Source organism: Henckelia pumila, chromosome 1, assembly GCF_033568475.1.
Source record: "Henckelia pumila isolate YLH828 chromosome 1, ASM3356847v2, whole genome shotgun sequence".
NCBI lineage: Eukaryota > Viridiplantae > Streptophyta > Magnoliopsida > Lamiales > Gesneriaceae > Henckelia > Henckelia pumila.
Genome location: NC_133120.1, coordinates 11,600,937 through 11,622,444, shown reverse-complemented (window position 1 = coordinate 11,622,444; position 21,508 = coordinate 11,600,937).

Genomic DNA, 21,508 nt, shown 5'->3' with positions numbered 1-21,508 from the left:
TTTTATTATTGCTCAACCTTAAACATTTAATTATGCATAAAATTATTTCATGAATGCATGCACTTAATTAAAATGTGTGTCCTTCATATATATTTAATTTAATTTCTTACTAACATATAAATATTAAAATAACTTCCATGCATAAAAATAATTAAATATATATTCAGGACACATGCAAATTTCTCATGGATTGTACTGGACTGCTGGCCCTAACACTCAAGCCCATTTACTTAAATCTGGCCCATTAACATACTTAAGCCCAATAAAATTGTTCTAAGCCCAATTAAAATAATTTAAAGCCCATAAAACATTCTAGGCCCAATAACAACTTAAACTGGCCCAATGGGCCCAAAAGCCCAAAGACTGACCCAATAACTTTTATGGGCTCAAAAGCCCATAACATTAATGGACTAACTTAATTAAAATTTTAAAAGCCCAAATAAAATTATTCGGGAGTCCAAATAATTTTATTTCTAATTAATTGGCCCAAAAACCAATTAATTCATAAAATATTTTAAAAATAAAAAGACTCGATCCCGGCCCACCAAACCCGGACGCAGACTCACTTAACCCGACCCAAGACCCACTGACTTGACCCGGACCCAAGAACCCGACCCGGACCCAGCCCTAACCCTAAACCCGAACTCACCCTCTCCTCTCCTCCTCGGCCGCCGCGTGCAGCAGCCCTTCTAGGGCTGCTGCCGCCCTGCTCCGGCCACCCCTGGCCGGAGCCCCGCCGCCCAGACGTAGCCCACGTCTGGGCGGTTCGAACCTAGCCACCAAACCACTCCCATGCAGACCACCAACCATCAGCCGAGCCCCCTTCCCTTAGAACCCTAATCTGCGCACATGGAGGGCAGTCCGACCTTTGTGGCTTTCCTGGGCTCGTTTGGCTCGAACCACTCGAGCCATTCAAGTCCAGGCCACACCAACACCCCCTTCTAGACCCTCGGCCAGCAGCTAGATACAACCAAGAGTAGAAAACGTGAACATGAACAAACAAATCACACGGCCAAACTCGATCTCCATGATAGCCGAAGTAGTTTTCTGAAAATCTTTAAAAGTTGTGATGCATACCTCATACACATACTATAATAACCGATAGGTACAAAAAAATTCAGAAGAAAACATGCCTTTCACCGAAAACGAAGAGAAAAACGAGCGTGAGATGATTCCGGGACGACGGGGGCGATGACAAACGACTTGGACCTTCAAAAACCGAGGCTATGGTGTTCTTTCTTGTGGGAAACCGATGAAGAAGATGATGGAGAAGGGAGGGAGGCGGCTAAGAGGGTAATCGGTTAAGGGTTTGGGGTAGATTAGGTTAGAGTTTTTATTTTAATAAAGATAGGTTTTTAGGATAATTAAAATATATAAATAAGGGTTTTTAAATTCAAAATATAAAACTTAAAACTCTAACTAACAATTAAAATCTGATAATAAATTTACAAATCCCGAAATACATAATTAAGGGAATTTTAAAAATACTAAAAAGTCAATATTTTGGCTTATTTTGAATAAAAATGGACTCCTAAAATTATATAAAATTGAATACTAAAAATTTTGAGATAATAAAACTCAAAATAATATTTTAGGGCTCTAAAAAGGCTCATGAAATTAATTGGCTAGAAATTTGTCATCTCGTCCGTCCACAGTCCCGTCTACGCGATAAAATAATTAAAATACTAAAAATCATAAAATCACTAATTATGGGTTAAATGCTTACAAATAAATTAAATCATGCACAAATAATTCACATAATTATTTAACCCATAAATCTAAAATTTAAATAATTAAATATCCTAATTATGCATGCGGATTTACGTATTTAAAATACCGGGTGTTACACTGCATGTAGTGGATGAGTCACCAATGCATGGACAACTCACTGACAAATGGCTTCGGAAGCTCCGATCAGGACTTCGAACCTTCCAATCTACCACAGGTCCTGCATCCGAACGTGGATCATCGGCTTACTTGACTTGTTAGGGGTCGGATGTTCCAAACAGTCCCTTAGCTTTTGAACAAACCATGCATACTTTGTTGCTTCCGAATTATGGGAGTTCGGACCCTCCGAACCACGTTTCGACCTTCCGAACCTTCCGAACTGCCTTTCTTCCAAACTTGTCAATGGTCCAGTTTGGTGCTTTACACTTCGAATTTTTCGAACTCTCCGATGGTTCTGAAGCTTAGAGTTTATATTTTAATTCTAATTAATATCTTGATTTTTTTAGATAGTAATAATTAATCATGTTTAACATTTACTTAAGTTAAAAGCAGAGTACGGGTTACTACATTCTCTCCAACTTAAGAAATTTCATCCTCGAAATTTAAGATTGGGATAACAAATCAAGATATCCCAAAAATCATGTTTTATTTTATCAAAATATGATTCACACATATACTGAAAGAGTGGGTGCCCGGTTAGCCAACTTGTGGCTAAGGGCTTTTATGACTCTATGTAAAACAATCTTTTGTTTAATATAATTTATACTTTTATAATGGCATTGACTTTATCTTTCTTCATATTGTTATATTATGATATGCTATTGTTGTTTTGATAAAGACCTTGAATATACTATAGTGTATGTAAGATGTGGTAGCACATGGCGATGGCTATCATGAAACACATCTTATAGTCACTGTATATTATTCTAAACTGTTCCTAGTCAATTGAGCCGTCCGCAAATAAGGATAAGGATCGCTCGAGATTGAGACTAGCATTTGCGATGCCGAGTACCACGTTTCATTGGTATGGAACATAGAGATGTTGAAAGCATGCAAATGGATATTCATATGATGAATGATCGAACTACCCTATTCGGACTTTCCAAGTGGTTATCACTTATCGAGTGGATAAAGTCCGCGGTTTTGGTTGTACACCATTAGTCCTTATTACTTGAAACATCATTGAGACTCTATATGCTAGTACTGTACTTTGACTCGTTTACCGACTCTATTGGGGTCATCAAGTGTCGGGATTGGGTACAGTTATGACACATATAGGAGTCGATGCTTTGTTGTCAAGGATTCACCACATACTTGCGAGTGTGGATATCCTATGCGATCTGAGGAGATATTAGTGTGATGAATCTCTGGCCAGAGTACATGATGTGTTTTAGGTTACTTGGTGTGAAAGAGTGGGTGCCCGGTTATCCAACTTGTGGCTAAGGGCTTTTATGACTCTATGTAAAACAATCTTTTGTTTAATATAATTTACACTTTTATAATGGCATTGACTTTATCTTTCCTCATATTGTTATATTATGATATACTATTGTTGTTTTGATAAAGACCTTGAATATACTATAGTGTATGTAAGATGTGGTAGCACATGGGGATGGCTATCATGAAACACATCTTATAGTCACTGTATATTCTAAACTGTTCCTAGTCAATCGAGCCGTCCGCAAATAAGGATAAGGATCGCTCGAGATTGAGACTAGCATTTGCGATGCCGAGTACCACGTTTCATTGGTATGGAACATAGAGATGTTCGAAGCATGCAAATGGATATTCATATGATGAATGATCGAACTACCCTATTCGGACTTTCCAAGTGGTTATCACTTATCGAGTGGATAAAGTCCGCGGTTTTGGTTGTACACCATTAGTCCTTATTACTTGAAACATCATTGAGACTCTATATGCTAGTACTGTACTTTGACTCGTTTACCGACTCTATTGGGGTCATCAGGTGTCGGGATTGGGTACAGTTACGACACATATAGGAGTCGATGTTTTGTTTTCAAGGATTCACCACATACTTGTGAGTGTGGATATCCTATGCGATCTGAGGAGATATTAGTGTGACGAATCTCTGGCCAGAGTACATGATGTGTTTTAGGTTAATGGGTTATCCTAGTAACACATGTGATGTCACTAATAGATCTCCAAGATGTAATGCATAGTTATCGAATCTCGAACGACTCTCGATGCACCAATGGTTGTTGATTCGATCGGGATATTTGGTTGAAGGGACCGTACTGTACGCTAACCAAAATCTACTGGTTCTTGCAGGCACTATCAGTAACACCTAGGGAATCATGGGGCGATGTTGCTAGGCGCTCTTACCATGATTCGATGGGTAAGTCAGAAATTGTTGTTCCGAGTCACAAGGAGTTGTGAGCCTACGGCTAGCTGTATTCCTGAACAATTGAGGGTTACACAAGTAATGGATTACTAAAACCCCGTAGAGATAGTTAAATTTAAAGAGTTAAATTTAATGAAAGAGAAGTTGGACTTCTTAACTAAAGGGAGTGAGATTTCCTAAAATGACATAGAGATGGACATTTTTGGAAATCACTGAATTCGGATTCAGAAAAATTATCTTGACTCTAAAAGATGCAGAAATGGTTTCTGTGCACATTGGTGAAATCAGTTTATCAATCGGAGTCGCGATGAATTTTATATTAATTTTTAGAACAACGGGCTTGGCTTGTTGGGCTTAAGTTATGGATTGTGGGCTTTAAGGAGTTAGAGTCCTAACACAATTATAACTTAACCTAGTCTAGAAATTATCTATAAATACATGTAGTGGGTTCGAAAATTGCATGCAATTCATTATCAAATTTTCGAAAACACTAAAAAATATTTCAAGAGGATTTTCGAAATCTTCTTGCTCCTTTTTGAGAAAATTCGGATTGTAATTTTTGTGAAAAATTACAATTCTGAATTAACAGATCATATCTGTTTATTCTCTACGAAAAACTTCTGATTGATTTCTAGTGCAGTCAATCAGAGGGTTTCTGTTTTCCATTCGTGGACCTTATTTCGGTGATTGATCGTGACGCCATCGGTTCCCGGGATATACAAGAAGAGCAGATTAAATTCTGTTGGAGTCCATAATCTCGTTTCGAGATTTAAGGTAAAACATTAATTGTTATTATTTGTTTTACTTGTATGAATTTAATCGTAAAAGTTTTGATACCCAGATATGGAATCGTTCCATATTAATAAAAATAAATTTTTTAAACTTCCGCTGCACCGGGTATCAATTCTAATTGATCTGAACACAGTTTTCCAACAGTGGTATCAGAGCCAGGTTGCTCAGATCAAATGATTAAATTAATCGATTGTACAAAATTTTTAAGCCTCAGTTTTTGAAACAAAACAAATTTTTAAAATTAAATTTTTGACGGGCAAAACACGGACAGCGATCGGATCGCTGCCCGGGGAAGCGATTGTCGCTGCTCAGGGCAGCGCACGGCGCTGCCCAATGGGCGGCGACTGGCTGCCCAGCCCGAGCCCCGGTCGGGGCACGGGCTGCCCGGGATTCTCCCGGGCAGCCCGGAAAATTAAAATTTTAATTTTTAAAAATTTTGAATTTTTGAAATTCGAGTGTTTGGGTCGAAAAATGTTTTTGATTAGATCACGAGGCATCGGATCGAATTGTTCGAGTTCGAAATTTTTAAAATTGATTTTTGGATAAATTTGAATTTTTGGAAAAATTATAAATTTTATCCGTTAAATTAAATTTTATAAAATTAATTATTTTGGTACAATTGATGATAAGATATGATCCTATGGATGAATAAGATAAAATATGATTTTATCTTTTAATTATGATGTCATTGCATGTTTATCCAATTATTTTAATTATTGAATTAATTATTGGATAAAAGGATGATCGATTGCCATGACCAATATTTTAGGTGTATGTTAGGTGATTTACATTTGTCTTATTGTTGTTGATGTTTATTAATGGGCTTGGTTTATAGCCCAATATGATTGTCATATGTAATAAAAGTGGGCCTGGTTTATGGCCCGTTCCCACCCTAAAAATGTATCCCATATTTGTCATCGAAATTTATTCTAAATTTATTAGACTTAGTGGGAGATAATCTTTTGAAGAAATGGTGGGCCCAGCAGACAATGAAGACGAAGAAATGTAAATTGGAAGCTCAATGTAATAGGATTGCATTGCATACTTGCATATCACCTAGGATTGGACTTAGACTCGTGATTGGCAACCACGGGTCGATTAGTAAATGGGATCGATCATCCTTAAATAATATATGATATTATTGATGTATGCATGTTTAGACATAAATTGTATGAATCCCGCAAGCATACATAAATTGCATGATGAGACAAATTTTCAAAATAAAATCCCTCATTTTAAATATGATTTAAAATTTATATCAAGACAAACAAAAGGGAATTTTAAATATTGTTTAAATATTCCTACCTTCCATCAACGATCAATGTATGTGATGCTACCCGCGGATATGGTCCGGCTCATATTATTGGTGGGGCCCGTTCGTTGGAAAGCTGTACATTGGATCGACACATGTTGTAAGTTGGGTGAAACTCCCATGGGATTGGCTCATATTATTGGGGATCCACATGGCGACCGTCAATCACAACTTAATATTGATGGGTCATCTTGACATGTCACAATAAACGACGTCATATTATTGGGCCCTTATTGGACATGAGGTAAAAACATGGAGATTGCTTTTGTAGTAGCCCGTACCCTAATTGAGTAATTAAAGGATTAATGCTAATTAATTGAATTGGGTATTGGACGGATCGGAAGCTCCGAACAGGATCGGAAGCTCCGATGAGCGATCGGAGGCACCGATGTTATTACGTCAGGCATGACGTGTGGTTGGATCGGAAGCTCCGATCACCCCTATCCGGAGTCAACAAGTGATATTTTGACACGTGGCAGATCAGGATCTTCGGAAGCTCCGATGACAGGATCGGACGTTCCGATCGAGGTTCGGACGTTCCGATCAAGGATCGGAAGTTCCGATCGTTGTCTATAAATAGAAGGCCGAGACTTCACTTTCATTTGCCAATTCCGAGTTCTCCTTTCCTTTCTAGTCCTTTTGGAGCTGTTCTAGTCTTCTTAGGCTTGGTCCGGAGGTCGGAGAGGCGTTCGGTAGTCGTAGCGGAGTTGTGCCCAAGTTCTGGAGGCATTGACATCAAAGGGCTAACGACGGACGAAGGTATAGCTTTTGCTTCCTATAAATATTTAGGAGTATGCAATAGCTTAGTTAAAGCTTTTAGAGCACTTTAATGATAGTAGTATCATTTGGCAGTGTAGAGCAGACTATAGGCGTGGACCTAGAGTTGATAGAGTTTGCACTGTATTGAGGTACGAAAGTACTGTTCGAGATATCCTGACTGAGTATGCATGTATTACGTGACTGCATGATTTATATGCCATGATATTATGCTGCATTCATTTGCATCTTGCTGTATCTCTTTCGAGATGTCTATTAGTAGGGTTTTACCCTATCCTGTTAGTGGATGGACTTCCATCGATTTGGGTCCGGCGTATCCACAGTTATCTCGGTATGGGAGCCACCTCCTGAAGCGACGGCACAACGTGCTACATACCAGGGCCCGGTCTGTCTCTGTTATCTGATCCTTGACCTCGAGTCTATAGGGAGTTCACTTTGCATGCATGTATACTCATACTCTCGCACTGAGCGTTTTATGCTCACGTCTCGTACTCTGTATTTTCTGGACACCCTATTCCATGGGGCAGGTTTGCGATTGGACGAGGAGGGTGGATCCAAGAGGGGCTAGTCTGTGGTTGGCCAGCTGGAGCTTCGTCTAGGTTTTATTACTGTTGTTTGGGTTTATACAGCTATTCGATTTGGTTGTATATTATTGGATAATTACAGATTCCTTTACTTGGGATTGTATAATGTTATGGATTCCGCAGTTTTATTCTGATATCTGTTTAATTAAGTTAATTGCATGCCTAAGTTCTGTTTAGTAGGTGATCCGGGTAAGGGTCACTACAGCTTTGGAAGCAATTGGGCTCTACCTTTTGAAAATTATAGTTGGCTGATATTATTCGGGACTATAGTTTGTCAATTGGACTCCATGTTCCCACTAAAGAAAATATTTTTCGTTTTCACTAGAGGGTAGTGAAATCGTCAAAATAGTGGGAGTGTAATTCATAAAATGAAATTCGCCATATTTTATGTCTTAGTAAATTAATTGAACAAATCACTGATTATTGTCTGTTTCCTTTTCAGTATTTTATTACTATGAATTCGCGTAATCCACTACTCTCAATTCTCGATCAAAACAAGTTAACTGGCGCTAACTATACGGAATGGTTCCGTAAGTTAAAAATCATTCTAAATTCGGAGAAGGCTTTCTACGTGTTAGAGAAGCGTCCTCCGAAGGAAGCCCCAGCTAACACTAGTCCGGAAGAGTTGAAAAAGCTTGACGATTGGTGGGACCATGATGTCAAGGCAAAGAGTTATATGCTAGCATCAATGTCTGATGAACTCAGAAGGCGATTTGAGGATGCGGTGAATGCTGCTGTCATTCACAGCGCACTCAAGGAACTTTTTGGAGCTCAGTCAAGGGCCGAGAAATTTGCGACTGTCAAAGAGCTCATGACATGCCGCATGCAAGATGGGACTTCGGTCCGTGAGCATGGGGTACAAATGATTGGGCTCATTGAAAAGTTGGTAAAACTCGAACTGACATTAGAGCATGAACTCAATGTGGACTTGTTGCTTCTTTCACTTCCTTCGTCGTTTGACAGTTTTGTGATGAACTTCAATATGAACAAGATAGAGGCCACACTTGAAGAGATGGTCAATATGCTTGTGACTTATGAAGCCACACTAAAGAAGGATAAACCGGTACTCTTGGTTGGCTCCTCTTCTAACTCTAAGAAAGGACCAAGTGGAAAGGGTAAGAAACGTTCTGCCCCGCCCAAGAAGATTGTACCAAATAAGAAGGGAAAGGCCAAGGCTTCAATTGAGATAAAAGATGAAAGCGTTTGCCATTACTGCAAGAAACCCAGTCATTGGAAACGTAACTGCAAGGAATACCTCGAACAGTTGCGAACTGCAAAGGGTATGTTTTACATTGAAATAAATGTTTCGCTTAATACTTCTTCTTGGGTATTGGATACCGGATGTGGGTCTCATATTTGCAATGATTTGCAGGTAATGACAAGAAGTCGTAAGCTAAGGATGGGTGAGACCCAGCTAAGGCTCGGGAATGGTTCTAGAGTCGAAGCCAAAGCTATAGGAGACATTTATTTAGTTTTGCAGAACAATTTTAAGTTATTTTTGAGAGATGTTTTATATGTTCCGGATTTGGTCAAAAACATTATATCTATTTCTATGCTTGATAGAGATGGTTTTTCTTGCAATTTTGTAAATGGGATTTGCAATATTTACAAGAATGAATGTTTGATTGGAAATGGACAACTTGAAAACGATCTATATAGCTTAAAATTAAAAGACGTTCCAATTAATTATGTTGATAAACTGGTAACAACAATTAAAAGGAAGGACGATAGTCAAAACCTGGCAAACCTTTGGCATGCTAGGCTAGGTCATATTTCCTCAAGGAGGATGAACAAGATAGTGGGAGAGGGCATGTTTGATATGTCTGATATTAACTCTCTACCTACTTGTGAGTCCTGCCTAAAGGGAAAAATGACTAAATCTCCTTTCAAAGGGAAACCTGAGCGTAGTCAAAATCTGTTGGATTTGATCCATACAGATGTTTGCGGTCCATTTAGGATTGGTACTAAATGTGGCAACACCTACTTCATTACCTTTACTGATGATCATTCTAGGTATGGGTATTTATATTTAATGAAATATAAGTCTGAAGCATTTGAAAGGTTCAAAGAATTCAAGGCTGAAGTAGAAAACAAACTAGGTAAAAGTATTAAGGCACTTCGATCGGATCGAGGTGGAGAATACTTAAGTACCGAGTTTTTGGACTATCTAAAAGAGAATGGGATTCTCTCTCAGTGGACTCCTCCTATGACACCTCAGCTTAATGGTGTTTCGGAGCGTCGCAATCGAACTTTGTTGGACATGGTTCGATCTATGATGAGCTTCACTGAGCCCCCACCTTCGTTTTGGGGCTACGCGCTTGAAACGGCGCTATTGTTGTTAAACAACGTCCACACTAAAGCAGTAAATAAAACACCATACGAATTATGGAATGGCAAAGCTCCTAAGTATTCGTACTTGAGGATTTGGGGATGTCCTGCTTACGTGAAGCAGACAGTGGGAGATAAGTTGGATAGTCGATCCTCCTTATGTTATTTTGTGGGGTATCCGAATAATTCAATCGGATATTATTTCTATCATCCTAATGAAACAAAAGTGTTTGTTTCAAGGAATGCCACCTTCTTGGAGAAGGAGTTCTTATTGGATAAGAAAGGCAAGATGATGGAACTCGAAGAAATTCGAGAAGAACCCGAGATACAAAATAGCGATCCTACACCTCAAGAATCATCACAAGACACGCCTACTACTAGGAGATCCGAGAGGACTTCTAGGCCTCCGATTAGATATGGTCTTCTTCTTGAAGGGGATCAAAGTGAACCCGACATTGGATGTGATCCAAGAAACTTCAAGGAAGCAATTTCTGATGCGGATTCAAATTTATGGCTTGAAGCTATGCAATCGGAAATAGATTCGATGCATTCTAACCAAGTTTGGTCTTTAGTAGATCCTCCCGATGGAATTGTTCCAATAGGGTGAAAATGGACCTACAAGAGAAAGCTTGGGCCTGATGGAATGGTATTGACCTACAAGGCACGATTGGTGGCAAAAGGTTATACTCAAAGACAAGGAGTTGACTATGATGAAACCTTTTCACCAGTCGCAATGTTCAAGTCCATAAGAATCCTTATTGCCATAGCAGCATGATATGACTATGAGATATGGCAAATGGATGTAAAGACTGCATTTCTTAATGGAAACATTAAGGAAGAGATCTATATGACGCAGCCTGAGGGATACACATCCATGGGAAGCGAGCATAAGGTATGCAAGCTTCAGATATCAATCTATGGTCTCAAACAAGCATCAAGAAGTTGGAACCAGAAATTTGATGAAACAATAAAGGATTTTTGTTTCATCAAAAACCCGGAGGAACCATGCGTGTACAAGAAAGTAGTTAAGGATGCGGTAACATTCTTAGTACTTTATGTTGATGACATCCTACTCATGGGGAATGACGTAGGGATGTTGCAGTCAACAAAGATATGGTTATCAGGTAGATTCTCGATGAAGGATTTGGGTGAGGCCTCCTATATTCTAGGGATACAGATCTATAGAGATAGATCTAAGAGAATGATAGGACTTACTCAATCAACCTACATCGACACCATATTGAAAAGGTTTTCAATGGATGGGTCCAAGAGAGGACATATACCTATGTGTCATGGAGTTTCTCTATCCAAGTCTATGTGTCCAAAGACTGATGAAGAGATAGAGAAGATGACACACATACCATATGCGTCAGCCATTGGTTGTATCATGTATGGGATGATATCTACCAGACCGGATGTGGCCTATGCTCTGAGCGTCACGAGCAGATATCAAGCCAATCCCGGTCAAATGCATTGGAAAGCCGTGAAGGATATTCTTAAGTACTTGCGAAGGACTAAGAATGTGTTCATGGTTTATGGAGGAAGAGAATTGAAGTTGGAAGGCTACACCGACTCTAGCTTCCAATGTGACGTGGATGACTCGAAATCAACCTCTGGATTTGTATTCGTGCTCAATGGCGGTGCTGTCTCTTGGAAGAGTTCCAAGCAAGACACCACAGCGGATTCCACCACTGAGGCAGTATACATTGCAGCATCAGCTACTGCTAAAGAGGCGGTTTGGATAAGGAAATTCATCCAAGAGTTGGGTGTAATTCCTGAAGCTGTTGGTCCAGTCCCGGTGTACTGTGACAACACGGGTGCCGTTGCTCAGGCAAAGGAGCCAAGGTCTCATCAGAAGTCCAAACACGTACTGAGGAAATACCACATCATCCGAGAGATTGTGGAAAGAGGAGACATCAGTGTCGAGAGAGTGGCCTCTACAGACAATATCGCTGATCCGCTTACGAAGCCCTTGCCAGGACCATTGTTTGACAAACATCACGAAGCAATGGGATTACGTAGTATGACTAGTTGACTTTAGGGCAAGTGGGAGATTGAAAGAGTGGGTGCCCGGTTAGCCAACTTGTGGCTAAGGGCTTTTATGACTCTATGTAAAAACAATCTTTTGTTTAATATAATTTACACTTTTATAATGGCATTGACTTTATCTTTCTTCATATTGTTATATTATGATATACTATTGTTGTTTTGATAAAGACCTTGAATATACTATAGTGTATGTAAGATGTGGTAGCACATGGGGATGACTATCATGAAACACATCTTATAGTCACTGTATATTCTAAACTGTTCCTAGTCAATCGAGCCGTCCGCAAATAAGGATAAGGATCGCTCGAGATTGAGACTAGCATTTGCGATGCCGAGTACCACGTTTCATTGGTATGGAACATAGAGATGTTCAAAGCATGCAAATGGATATTCATATGATGAATGATCGAACTACCCTATTCGGACTTTCCAAGTGGTTATCACTTATCGAGTGGATAAAGTCCGCGGTTTTGGTTGTACACCATTAGTCCTTATTACTTGAAACATAATTGAGACTCTATATGCTAGTACTGTACTTTGACTCGTTTACCGACTCTATTGGGGTCATCAGGTGTCGGGATTGGGTACAGTTACAACACATATAGGAGTCAATGCTTTGTTGTCAAGGATTCACCACATACTTGTGAGTGTGGATATCCTATGCGATCTGAGGAGATATTAGTGTGACGAATCTCTGGCCAGAGTACATGATGTGTTTTAGGTTAATGGGTTATCCTAGTAACACATGTGATGTCACTAATAGATCTCCAAGATGTAATGCATAGTTATCGAATCTCGAACGACTCTCGATGCACCAATGGTTGTTGATTCGATCGGGATATTTGGTTGAAGGGACCGTACTGTACACTAACCAAAATATACTGGTTCTTGCAGGCACTATCGGTAATACCTAGGGAATCATGGGGCGATGTTGCTAGGAGCTCTTACCATGATTCGATGGGTAAGTCGGAAATTGTTGTTCCGATTCACAAGGAGTTGTGAGCCCACGGCTAGCTGTATTCCTGAACCATTGAGGGTTACAAAGGTAATGGATTACTAAAACCCCGTAGAGATAGTTAAATTTAAAGAGTTAAATTTAATGAAAGAGAAGTTGGACTTCTTAACTAAAGGGAGTGAGATTTCCTAAAATGACATAGGGATGGACATTTTTGGAAATCACTGAATTCGGATTCAGAAAAATTATCTTGACTCTAAAAGATGCAGAAATGGTTTCTGTGCACATTGGTGAAATCAGTTTATCAATCGGAGTCACGATGAATTTTATATTAATTTTTAGAACAACGGGCTTGGCTTGTTGGGCTTAAGTTATGGATTGTGGGCTTTAAGGAGTTAGAGTCCTAACACAATTATAACTTAACCTAGTCTAGAAATTATCTATAAATACATGTAGTGGGTTCGAAAATTGCATGCAATTCATTATCAAATTTTCAAAATCTTCTTGCTCCTTTTTGAGAAAATTCGGATTGTGATTTTTGTGAAAATTTACAATTCTGAATTAACAGATCATATCTATTTATTCTCTACGAATAACTTCTGATTGATTTCTAGTGCAGTCAATCAGAGGGTTTCTGTTTTCCATTCGTGGACCTTATTCCGGTGATTGATCTGACGCCATCGGTTCCCGGGATATACAAGAAGAGCAGATTAAATTCTGTTGGAGTCCATAATCTCGTTTCGAGATTTAAGGTAAAACATTAATTGTGATTATTTGTTTTACTTGTATGAATTTAATCGTAAAAGTTTTGATACCCAGATATGGAATCGTTCCATATTAATAAAAATAAATTTTTTAAACTTCCGCTGCACCGGGTATCAATTCTAATTGATCTGAACACAGTTTTCCAACATGGTGTTCCTAGTAACACATGCGATGTCACTAATAGATCTCCAAGATGTTATGCATAGTTATCGAATCTCGAATGACTCTCGATATACCAATGGTTGTTGATTCGATCGGGATATATGGATGAAGGGACCGTACTGTACGCTAACCAAAATCTACTGGTTCTTGCAGGCACTATCAGTAATACCTAGGAAATCATGGGGCGATGTTGCATGGCTCTCTTACCATGATTCGATGGGTAAGTCGGAAATTGTTGTTCCGAGTCACAAGGAGTTGTGAGCCCACGGCTAGCTGTATTCCTGAACCATTGAGGGTTACACAAGTAATGGATTACTAAAACCCCGTAGAGATAGTTAAATTTAAAGAGTTAAATTTAATGAAAGAGAAGTTGGACTTCTTAACTAAAGGGAGTGGGATTTCCTAAAATGACATAGGGATGAGCATTTTTGGAAATCACTGAATTCGGATTCAGAAAAATTATCTTGACTCTAAAAGATGCAGAAATGGTTTCTGTGCACATTGGTGAAATCAGTTTATCAATCGGAGTCACGATGAATTTTATATTAATTTCTATAACAATAGGCTTGGCTTGTTGGGCTTAAGTTATGGATTGTGGGCTTTAAGGAGTTAGAGTCCTGATACAATTATAACTAGAAATTATCTATAAATAGAGGTGTTGGGTTCGAAAATTACACACATTGTATATTGCAATTTTCGAAAATACACTCTAGAATTTTCAAGGGGATTTTCGAAATCCTCTATCCCTTTTGGAGAAAATTCGACTTGTGATTTTTGTGAAAAATTACAAATCGAATTAACAGATCATATCTGTTTATTCTCTACGTAAAACTTTTGATTGATTTCTAGTGCAGTCAATTAGAGGGTTTCTGTTTTTCGTTCGTGGACCTAATTCTGGAGTTAGATCGTGACTGTCATCGGTTCCCGGGATTTACAAGAAGAGCAGATTAAATTCTGTTGGAGTCCACGATCAAGCCTTTGCTTGATGAGGTAAAAATTTAACTGTGTTTTATTTTTACTTGAACAAATTTAATCGTAAAAGTTTTGATACCCATATATGGAATCGTTCCATATAATAAAATAAAATTTTAAACTTCCGCTGCACCGGGTATCAATTCTTAATTGATCTGAACACAGTTTTCCAACAGTGGTATCAGAGACAGGTTGCTCAGATCAAACGATTAAATTAATCGATTGTACAAAATTTTTAAGCCTCGGTTTTTGAAACAAAACGAAAAATTTTAAATTGAATTTTAATGGGCAAATCGCTGCCCGGGGAAGCGATTTGATCGCCGCCCTGGGCAGCGACAGGCTGCCCTGCCCGGGCCCTTTTTTTTTTGGGGCACGGGCTGCCCGGGATTGTCCCGGACAGCTCGGAAAAATTATTCTTAATTTTTAATTAAAATTTTAATTTTTTGAAATTCTAGTTTTTGATCCGATCGAAAATTGTTTTTGATTGGTTCACGAGGCATCGGATCAAATTGTTCGAGTACGAAAATTTTAAAATTGATTTTTGGATAAATTTGAATTTTTGGAAAATTTATAAATTTTATCCGTTAAATTAAATTTTATAAAATTAATTATTTTGGTACAATTGATGATAAGATATGATCTTATGGATGGATAAGATAAAATATGATTTTATCTTTTAAATAATGATGCCTTTGCATGTTTATCCAATTATTTAATTATTGAATTAATTAATGGATAAAGGATGATCGATTGCCATGACCAATGTTTTAGGTGTATGTTAGGTGATTTACATTTGTCTTATTGTTGTTGGTGTTTATTTATGGGCTTGGTTTATAGCCCAATATGATTGTCATATGTAAAGTGGGTCTGGTTTATGGCCCGTTCCCACCCCTGAAAATGTATCCCATATTTGTCATCGAAATTTATTGTAAATTTATTAGACTTAGTGGGAGACAAAGATTTGAAGAAATGGTGGGCCCAGCAGACAATGAAGACCAAAAAAATGTAAATTGGAAGATCAATGTAATAGGATTGCATTGCATACTTGCATATCACCTAGGATTGGACTTAGACTCGTGATTGGCAACCACGGGTTGATTAGTTAATGGGATCGATCATCCTTCAATAATATATGATATTATTGATGTATGCATGTTTAGACTAAATTGTATGAACAAGCATACATAAATTGCATGATGAGACAAATTTTCAAAATTAAAAATCCCTCATTTTAAATATTATTTAAAATTGATATCAATATTAATAAAAATGGAATTTAAATATTGTTTAAATATTCCTACCTTCCATCAACGATCAATGTATGAGATGCTACCCGCGGATACGGTCCGGCTCATATTATTGGGGGGGCCCGTTCGTCGGAAAGCTGTACATTGGATCGACACATGTTGTAAGTTGGGTGAAACTCCCATGGGATTGGCTCATATTATTGGGGATCCACATGGCGACCGTCCATCACAACTTAATATTGATGGGTTATCTTGACATGTCACAATAAACGGCGTCATATTATTGGGCCCTTATTGGACATGAGGTAAAAATATGGGGGTTACTTTGGAAGTAATTGGGCTCTACCTTTTGAAAATTATGGTTGGCTGATATTATTCGGGATCATGATTTGTCAATTGGACTCCATCTTCTCACTAAGGAAAACAGTTTTCCGTTTTAACTAGAGGGTAGTGAAATCGTTAAAATAGTGGGAGTGTAATTCATAAAATTAAAATTTGCCATATTTTATGTCTTAGTAAATTAATTAAACAATCATTGATTATTGTCTGTTTCCTTTTCAGTATATTATTACAATGACTTCTCGTAATCCACTGTTTTCAATTCTCGAACAAAACAAATTGACTGGCGCAAACTATACGGAATGGTTCCGTAAGTTAAAAATTATTCTTACTTCGGAAAAAGCTTTCTACGTGTTAGAGAAGCCGCCTCCGAAGGAATCCCCGGCTAAAACAAGTTCGGAAGAGTTGGCCAAACTTGATTTATGGTGGGACCATGATATCAAGGCCAAATACTACATGCAGGCTTCGATGTCTGATGAGCTTCAAAGGAGATTCGAGGATGCCGTGAATGCTGCTGACATTCACAAGAACCTTAAGGAACTCTTTGGAGCTCAGTCAAGGTCAGAGAGGTATGCCACCGTCAGAGAGCTCATGACGAGCCGCATGCGAGATGGGACTTCGGTCCGTGAGCATGGGGTGCGCACGATTGGGCTCATTGAAAAGTTGGTAACACTCGACTTGACTTTGGAGCATGAACTTAGCGCGGACTTGTTGCTTCTATCACTTCCTTCATCGTTTTTACGGTTTTGTGATGAACTTCAATATGAACAAGATAGAGGCCACCCTTGAAGAGATGGTCAATATGCTTGTCACATATGAAGCCATACTAAAGAAGGATAAACCGGTACTCTTGGTTGGCTCCTCTTCTAACTCTAAGAAAGGACCAAGTGGAAAGGGTAAGAAACGTTCTGCCCCGCCCAAGAAGATTGTACCAAATAAGAAGGGAAAGGCCAAGGCTTCAATTGGGATAAAAGATGAAAACATTTGTCATTACTGCAAGAAACCCGGTCATTGGAAACGTAACTGCAAGGAATACCTCGAACAGTTGCGAACTGCAAAGGGTATGTTTTACATTGAAATAAATGTTTCGCTTAATACTTTTTCTTGGGTATTGGATACCGGATGTGGATCTCACATTTGCAATGATTTGCAGGTGATGACAAGAAGTCGTAAGCTAAGGATGGGTGAGACCCAGCTAAGGCTCGGGAATGGTTCTAGAGTCGAAGCCAAAGCTATAGGAGACATTTATTTAGTTTTGCAGAACAATTTTAAGTTATTTTTGAGAGATGTTTTATATGTTCCGGATTTGGTCAAAAACATTATATCTATTTCTATGCTTGATAGAGATGGTTTTTCTTGCAATTTTGTGAATGAGATTTGCAATATTTACAAGAATGAATGTTTGATTGGAAATGGACAACTTGAAAACGATCTATATAGCTTAAAATTAAAAGACGTTCCAATTAATTATGTTGATAAACCGGTAACAACAATTAAAAGGAAGGACGATAGTCAAAACCCGGCAAACCTTTGGCATGCTAGGCTAGGTCATATTTCCTCAAGGAGGATGAACAAGCTAGTGGGAGAGGGCATGTTTGATATGTCTGATATTAACTCTCAACCTACTTGTGAGTCCTGCCTAAAGGGAAAAATGACTAAATCTCCTTTCAAAGGGAAACCTGAGCGTAGTCAAAATCTGTTGGATTTGATCCATACAGATGTTTGTGGTCCATTTAGGATTGGTACTAAATGTGGAAACACCTACTTCATTAACTTTACTGATGATCATTCTAGGTATGGGTATTTATATTTAATGAAATATAAGTCTGAAGCATTTGAAAGGTTCAAGGAATTCAAGGCTGAAGTAGAAAACAAACTAGGTAAAAGTATTAAGGCACTTCGATCGGATCGAGGTGGAGAATACTTAAGTACCGAGTTTTTGGACTATCTAAAAGAGAATGAGATTCTCTCTCAGTGGACTCCTCCTATGACACCTCAGCTTAATGGTATTTTGGAGCGTCGCAATCGAACTTTCTTGGACATGGTTCGATCCATGATGAGCTTCACTGAGCTCCCACCTTTGTTTTGGGGCTACGCGCTTGAAACGGCGGTATTGTTGTTAAACAACGTCCACACTAAATCAGTAAATAAAACATCATACGAGTTATGGAATGGCAAATCTCCTAAGTATTCGTACTTGAGGATTTGGGGATGTCCTGCTTACGTGAAGCAGACAGTGGGAGATAAGTTGGATAGTCGATCCACCTTATGTTATTTTGTAGGGTATCCGAAGAATTCAATCGGATATTATTTCTATCATCCTGCTGAAACAAAAGTGTTTGTTTCGAGGAATGCCACCTTCTTGGAGAAGAAGTTCTTATTGGATAAGAAAGGCAAGATGATGGAACTCGAAGAAATTCTAGAAGAACCCAAGATACAAAATAGCGATCCTACACCTCAAAAATCATCACAAGACACGCCTATTACTAGGAGATCCGAGAGGACTTCTAGGCCTCCTATTAGATATGGTCTTCTTCTTGAAGGGGATCAAAGTGAACCCGACATTGGATGTGATCCAAGAAACTTCAAGGAAGCAATTTCTGATGCGGATTCGAATTTATGGCTTGAAGCTATGCAATCGGAAATAGACTCGATGCATTCTAACCAAGTTTGGTCTTTAGTAGATCCTCCCGATGGAATTGTTCCAATTGGGTGCAAATGGATCTACAAGAGAAAGCTTGGGCCTGATGGAAAGGTATTGACCTACAAGGCATGATTGGTGGCAAAAGGTTATACTTAAAGACAAGAAGTTGACTATGATGAAACCTTTTCACCAGTCGCAATGTTCAAGTCCATAAGAATCCTTATTGCCATAGCAGCATGGTATGACTATGAGATATGGCAAATGGATGTAAAGACTGCATTTCTTAATGGAAACATTAAGGAAGAGATCTATATGATGCAGCCTGAGGGATACACATCCATGGGAAGCGAGAATAAGGTATGCAAGCTTCAGAGTTCAATCTATGGTCTCAAACAAGCATCAAGAAGTTGGAACCAGAAATTTGATGAAACGATAAAGGATTTTGGTTTTATCAAGAACCCGGAGGAACCGTGCGTGTACAAGAAAGTAGTTAAGAATGCGGTAACATTCTTAGTACTTTATGTTGATGACATCCTACTAATGGGGAATGATGTAGGGATGTTGCAATCAACAAAGATATGGTTATCAGGTAGATTCTCGATGAAGGATTTAGGTGAGGCATCCTATATTCTAGGAATTCAGATCTATAGAGATAGATCTAAAAGAATGATAGGACTCACTCAATCAACCTACATCGACACCATATTGAAAAGGTTTTCAATGGATGGGTCCAAGAGAGGACATCTACCTATGTGTTATGGAGTTTCTCTATCCAAGTCTATGTGTCCCAAGACTGACGAAGAGATAGAGAAGATGACACATGTGCCATATGCATCAGCCATAGGTAGTATCATGTATGGGATGATATCTACCAGACCGGATGTGGCCTATGCTCTGAGCGTCACGAGCAGAAACCAAGCTAATCCCGGTCAAATGCATTGGAAAGCCGTAAAGGATATTCTTAAGTACTTGCGAAGGACTAAGAATTAATTCATGGTTTATGGAGGGAGAGAATTGAAGTTGGAAGGCTATACCGACTCTAGCTTCCAATGTGACGTGGATGACTCGAAATCAACCTCTGGATTTGTATTCGTGCTCAATGGCGGTGCTGTCTCTTGGAAGAGTTCCAAGGAGGACACCACAGCGGATTTCACCACTGAGGTAGAATACATTGCAGCATTAGCTGCTGCTAAAGAGGCGGTTTGGATAAGGAAATTCATCCAAGAGTTGGGTGTAATTTCTGAAGCTGTTGGTCCAGTCCCGGTGTACTGTGACAACACGGGTGCCGTTGCTCAGGCAAAGGAACCAAGGTCTCATCAGAAGTCCAAACACGTACTGAGGAAATACCACATCATCCGGGAGATCGTGGAAAGAGGAGACATCAGTGTCGAGAGAGTGGCCTCTACAGACAATATCGTTGATCCGCTTACTAAGCCCTTGCCAGGACCATGTTGGAAAACGCGGCTCTCAGATCAATCACGATTGATACCCGGTGCAGCGGAAGTTTAAAAATTTTATTATGGAACAATTCCATAGTGTGGGTATCAACCGTTTAACGATTAAATTATTTGTGTGTGTAAAATTAAATAACTATTATTAAATTTTACCTTCAATCTCGAAGCGAGATTATTGGACACCACACAGATTTCTCTGCGCTTCTTGAATCTCCCTGGAACTGATGAACAAGCTTTTCTTCAATCAGGTCCACGAATAGAGGTTTAATCCCTCTGATAGATTGCACTAGAAAATCTATCAGAAGTTTTCTAGGAAGAGAATAAACGAATTTGATTCGCTATTCTAGACTGCAATTCAAAATCACAGACCGGAATTTCTCACGCAGAGAAGGGAGGGGGGCGGCCGAATTGAGAGGGGAGGCTAGGGTTTTTTTTTTTTCGAAAAATCCTGTCTCAATTATGACCAGTTGTGTTGTGATTTCTGTACTGCAATAACTTATTTATAATGCAGGCCACTAACACCTTAGGGCCCATTAGTCATAAGTTGAGGCCCGACAAGCAAAGCCCGCATGTTCAGAAATTAATATAAAATTCATCGTGACTCCGATTGATGAACCGATTTCACCAATGTGCACAGAAACCATTTCTGCACATTTTAAAGTCAAGATAAATTTTCCTGAATCCGAATTCAGTGATTTCCAAAAATGTACATCCCTATGTCATTTTAGGAAATCCTACTCCCTTACTCTTATTTAAGAAGTCCAACTTCTTTATTCATTAAATTTAACTCTTTAAATTTAACTATCTCAACGGGGATTAAAAACTCCATTACACTGTGTGACCCTCAATGGTTCAGGGATACAGCTAGCCGTGGGCTCACAACTCCTTGTGACTCGGAACAACGATTTCCGACTTGCCCAACGAATCATGGTAAAGCGCCTAGCAACATCGCCCCATGATTCCCTAGGTATCACTGATAGTGCCTACAAGAACCAGTAGATTTTGGTTAGCGTACAGTACGGTCCCTTCATCCAT